General features: G+C 40.1%; 1 non-coding gene across 1 annotated transcript; it reads right to left on the reverse strand.

Moving 5' to 3' along the window:
* Nucleotides 1-4,181: 4,181 nt before the first annotated feature.
* Nucleotides 4,182-4,285, reverse strand: LOC112713680 (small nucleolar RNA R71). The gene has a single exon (XR_003158650.1). It is a non-coding gene; the product is annotated as a small nucleolar RNA R71 (small nucleolar RNA).
* Between the last annotated feature and the right edge of the window lie 1,616 nt (nt 4,286-5,901).

Consider the following 5,901-nt stretch of genomic DNA (forward strand, 5'->3'; position numbering starts at 1 on the left):
TGAGCTCCACCTTTTTTCTGTCTTCTTCAATCTAACTGGCTTCGGGCTTGAGAGAGACTATTCCTTCAGCACTTATGGTGGTTGGAAATTGAGGACCTTCTATGATTATTTTCCAGAGTCTGTAGTCTACTGCATGCACAAAAATATTCATTCTTTCCTTCCAATAAGTGTAGTTCTTTCCATTAAAGAGAGGAGATCTGTTGCATGATTGTCCTTTTGTCAGATTGTAGGATACCAGGTTTGAGCCACTATTCTGTACCATCTGGATCTTTTCTCCAAGTTGCAAAGCTTGATCTCTTTGAGACCAAGCTTTGATACCAATTGATGGTTAGTGATGCGTGAGCATCTTTCCTATCTTTTCCTAGTGAATTTGCATCTAATTTGTTGAGTTTAATAAATAATTAATTATCTTTTAGCCAATATGGATGCTATTTTGAGTCTTTTGCAATTTTGTTTATTTTTGGTAGCATTTGGCTGGATATGATGGAGTCTCTCCAGCACAAGAATCAAAGGAGATGGCAGCGAGGAGCGACGCGTACGCAGTGGCTAAGAGAAGGGGGGTTGAATCTTAGCCCATTTTTTGTTGAGTAAATCTTGCTGCCCTTTTAAAATGCTTAAGGAGATTTTTCTGCTTTTTGTCTCGTCACTGGTCAAGAGACATTTTATTTTTGTCTCGTAACCAATGAAGAGATATTTTTCAATTTTGTCTCCTTCGAACAGAATCAGAATTTGAGTAGAGTAGAAAGAGAAAATCACACCCAGAAGTATTCTGGTTCAGCTGCTAAGTGCAGTGCATCCTACACCCAGTCTCCATCACAACAATGATGGAATTTCACTATAATCTAACAGATTACAGACACCAATTCTACCTAGGAACTACCTTTCCTATCTGGGACAAGTTCAGAATCTATCCCCAAAACTGAACTTGACAAGGAGATCCCACAGAATCATAAAACACAACACAGATGTACAAAGGACCTCTAGGACATCTATGGCTTTTTCTTTTAATTTTGTATACTCTGCCTTTTTTCGCTCTATGGCTTTTTCATAAAAACCTCACTGTTTGCTGATGCCAAGGCATCTTAGGCTAGTTTCACTAGCACTTTTCTGTTAGTTTTAGTTGTTTTATGCATTTTCTTGAGCTTAAAGTAACCAAGAATGGTTAAATGAACAACAAAGTAATGAATCATCCAAACAGTGTAATTTTGATGCAAATTCCATGAGTTTTTAGTTATATTACTTGAATGCTATGAATGGAAGAATTCTCATGAAAATCTGCAAGACTTTGATGCAATTGTGTGGATGATTTCAGGGAAGAAGAGGCTAGGCAAGGAAGCAACCAAATCTATAAAGGAAGCTTGAAGATCACATGTGGAGTACAATGTGAAAGTGGCGTTTAACCTCCAGTTTAACCTTAAACTGGAAGTTAAACGCCAGAATAAGGAATGCACCAAATGCTGAAAGTGGCGTTTAACCTTCAATTTAAGGTTAAACTGAAGGTTAAACGCCAGAATCATGAAAGCTGAGAAAAGAGGAAACTGGCATTTAACCTCCAGTTTAACCTCAAACTGAAGGTTAAACGCCAGAATGAGAATGGCACCAAGGGAGTGATTCCACGTTTAACCTCCAGTTTGACCTCAAACTGGAGGTTAAACGTGTTCGAACTAGATGAGGCACCAGGAAGCCATTTTCACGTTTAAGCTCCAGTTTGACCTCAAACTGAAGCTTAAACGTGTTCGACATTCACACTCCAGGGCTACCTTCTTCATTCCCACGTTTAACCTCCAGTTTGACCTCAAACTGGAGGTTAAACGTGTTCGGCGTTTTTGCTACTCCAGGGTTGCCTTCTCATTTCCACGTTTAAGCTCCAGTTTGACCTCAAACTGGAGCTTAAACGTGTTCGACCAAGAATTGCCTCCAGGGTTGCAATCTTCATTTCCACGTTTAAGCTTCAGTTTGACCTCAAACTGAAGCTTAAACGTGTTCGAGTAATTACCCTCCTGGGTTGCTTTCTTCCAATTCCACGTTTAAGTTTCAGTTTAACCTTAAACTGAAACTTAAACTTCAACTTAATCGCCACTCTTTGAAAGGGTTTCTGGGCCAATTATATTGAGGTTTAAGTTAGCATTTGAACACAAATATTAACTTAAACCTATTATGGTATGAAACCCAATTGAATATCATAATTTATGGGATTGGGCCTGAAGAATTGATGAGTCTGGAACTTCAATTTGTTGAGTCTTGTGTCATTACTTGTTTATCACTAAGTTTGCTCAATGAATGTTACAGAGTTGGATCACAGCCTCATCAGTATTATGGATCATAAACCCAAAGCAAAAAGGAAATCAGGGAAAGGCCTCAAAGCCCAAGAATCACAACAGAAGCTCAATTTAGAAAGTGTATAAATAGGATAGAATTGAAGTTAGTGAGGGACTTTTTGACACTTTAGCAATTTTTTTACTTTTGTAATAGAATTTGGAGCTATGACTCACTAAACCCCTTTCATTGGGTTAGGGAGCTCTATTGTAATTCAATGAATCAATAATACTTTTTATCTTCTTCTTCAATCTTTTCTCTTGAATTTTGTTAGAAAGCTTCTCGATCTAATTCCATTGGGTAGTTGTCTTGGGAAAGAAACTATCCATAATTGGAATCCTTCGGAACCTTGGGAAAGGAATGGAGGATTCATGCTAGAGAAGCTTTCTCACAGTGAATTGGATTGGGGTTTGGATGGATATTGTGACATGTAATCCTACCAAATTGTGGTTCATGAAGCTGTGTGGTATAATCAGTGATCGAGCATCATCTCTTCTTATGAACATTTAAACCAAGGGATTGGGAATTTGTTTGTTTTTAGAGAGAATTGGTGAGCCAAGGAATTGGGATCCAATCATATAAGATTGCCAAGCAAAATTCAATGAATGCATTGGTTGAGGAAGAGATAGAAATGTTTGATTCGGAGATCTCAATATCTCCTGAAACCCAATGACTTCCCCATTTCTGATCTACATTTTCTCTTTACATTCTGCAATTTAATTTCATGCAATCACCCCCATCCCTTTTAATTTCAGCAATTTAATTTCTAGCTCTTTAATTCATGCAATTTAATATTCCGCAATTCTCATCTAAATCTTGATTCCGCTCAACTAGAACAAACTTCTAATCCGAATTGCTCATTCAACCAATCCTTGTGGGATTCGACCTCACTCTATTGTGAGTTTTTACTTGACGATAACCGGTGCACTTGCCGGAAGGAATTTTGCCGATTGTGCAATTTCCTAAAATCATAGCATCAAGGTTATGCTACATCAAGTTTATGGCGCCGTTGCCGGGGATTGGTTTTCGATTGACAATTCTCAAATTGGAAGTTAACTAGATTGAGCAATTTTTTTTTGTTTTGTTAATTTAGTTCAAGTTACTTGTTGAATTTTAATTTCTGCACTCTGTTATTTGCTTTTTCTTTCTTATGCCTTTCATTTCAAGCAACTAACTCACTGACCCACTAACTATTTGAATTAATTCCTCAACTGCTCTAACCATACTCTTCCATTAACCAAGAGTATTCCACTTGGTTGTTGCTTGTGGTGTGTTCTTGTATGACAGGTAGGAGAGGAGAGACATCAACCCCTCCATATACCGAACCAGAGAGGACCCTTCATAGACTTAGAAGGGAAGCAAGAAGGAAGAGGGTACTGGGAGAAGAAGAATCTGAAGGAGAATCTGAGGACAACTTTGAGGAAGCTCTAGATCTCAACATGGATAGAGAAGTTCACAACCATGAGAGGGATGATGGAAACAATGCCATTCCTGAGAGAAGGGTTCTTGGTTCATACATAAACCCAACCTCTGGGAATTGTGGTAGTAGCATTCAGAAACCACCCATTCAGGCCAACAATTTTGAACTCAAACCACAGCTAATATCACTGGTGGAGAACCATTGTTCATTTGGTGGGAGTGCTAATGAAGATCCAAATCAACATCTCACCAAATTCCTGAGAATTTGTGACACAGTGAAGTCCAATAGAGTCCAGGAAGATGCCTACAAACTGCTCTTGTTCCCATTTTCACTTAGGGACAAGGCAGCTAAGTGGCTGGAATCATTCCCAAGGGACAGCCTAACAACCTGGGATGAGGTGGAGAGCAAGTTTCTGGCACGTTTCTACCCCCCACAAAAGGTCAATAGGCTTCGATCTGAGGTTCAGACTTTTAGACAACAGGATGGTGAGACTCTCTACGAGGCATGGGAGAGGTTCAAAGAGTTGACAAGGAAATGCCCACCAAACATGTTCCCTGACTGGGTGCAATTGCATATTTTCTATGATGGACTTTCTTATGAATCAAGGAAGGCTGTAGACCATTCATCCGGAGGCTCATTGAACAGGAAAAAGACTGTGGAAGAAGCCATTGAAGTGATTGAGACAGTGGCTGAGAATGAGTACTACTATGCTTCAGAGAGGCACAACACTAAGAGAGTGATGGAGCTGAACCATGTGGATACAATTCTAGCCCAAAACAAGGTGTTTGCCAAGCAACTAGCAGAGCTCACCAGGAAATTAGACACAAAGCAAGTGGCTGCACTACACACACAAGATCAAGAGGAAGTAAGCACTGAAGGAGGTGATTGGGAAGAGGCCAACTATGTGGGAAATCAACAAAGGCAACCATATGATCCACATTCCAACACTTACAACCCAGGATGGAAAAACCACCCAAACTTTGGGTGGGGAAACCAGCAAAGCCAACCACAAAACCACAAACCTTACAACCACAACCAACATAACAATTCCACATACCAAAACTCCAACCAAAGATCATACCAAGCCACACAAAACACTTACTCCCAACCATCATATCATGGCCAAAATAACCAACCTGCCCAACCTAATCCGAACCAACAATTTCAAGATCAATTAAACAGGATAGAAGGAAGGTTAGTAAACATGGGTCAGGACATAAGTGAGTTGAAAAACTTTAGGGACGATGTGAGATCAACCTTAAGAAACCATGGCGAAAAACTCAAGTGGATGGAGGCTCGAGTAGGAGAACTTTCTCAACAGGCCCCTAAGTCAACTGCAGTGTTCCCTAGTGACACAGAAAAGAATCCTAAAGGGGAACAAAAGGGAGTGGGATGGGAAGAATGCAAGGCCATCACCACATTGAAGGAAGTCTCAGAAGAAGACGGAATCAGACCCTCAGAAAAGGAGCCAGAAATCTTGAAAGAAAATGTGGAAGAAGCTAAGCAGGAAAGCGAAACGGAGCAAGCTAAGGATATGCAAAAGGAAGGCACGCTGGAAACATACCAACCAAAAGCACCATTTCCTCAGAGGTTAGGAGGAGGTGAAAAAGGGAAAACATATTCAAGGTTCCTAGAGACATTTAAGTCTCTCCATATCAATATTCCCTTTCTTGATATCCTCCAGCAGATGCCTACACATATCAAGTATTTGAAAGAATTGCTGAGCAAGAAAAGAGTTTTGAAGGGAGGACAAACTGTAATAATGAACAAGGAATGCAGTGCACTCATCAAGAAGGACATAGTCTCTAAGAAAACAGACCCAGGAAGTTTCCATATCCCTTGCATCATAGGGGAAACAAAAATTGACAGAGGATTCTGTGATCTAGGAGCTAGCATAAATGTGATGCCTCTGACTCTTATGAAGAGGCTACAACTGAATGAGGTAAGATCCACTGATGTAATCATACAACTGGCTGACAAAACTCAAAAGCAAGCTGAAGGGGTAGTGGAGAATGTGCTGGTGAAAGTGGGAAATTATTTCTTCCCTACAGACTTTGTCATTTTGGACATGGAGGAAAGCTACCTACACCCTATCATTCTGGGAAGGCCATTTCTAGCCACTGCTAGAGCGCTCATAGATGTAGAACAAGGAGAGCTAATTTTGA

The sequence above is a fragment of the Arachis hypogaea genome, chromosome 9 (assembly GCF_003086295.3).
Source record: "Arachis hypogaea cultivar Tifrunner chromosome 9, arahy.Tifrunner.gnm2.J5K5, whole genome shotgun sequence".
NCBI lineage: Eukaryota > Viridiplantae > Streptophyta > Magnoliopsida > Fabales > Fabaceae > Arachis > Arachis hypogaea.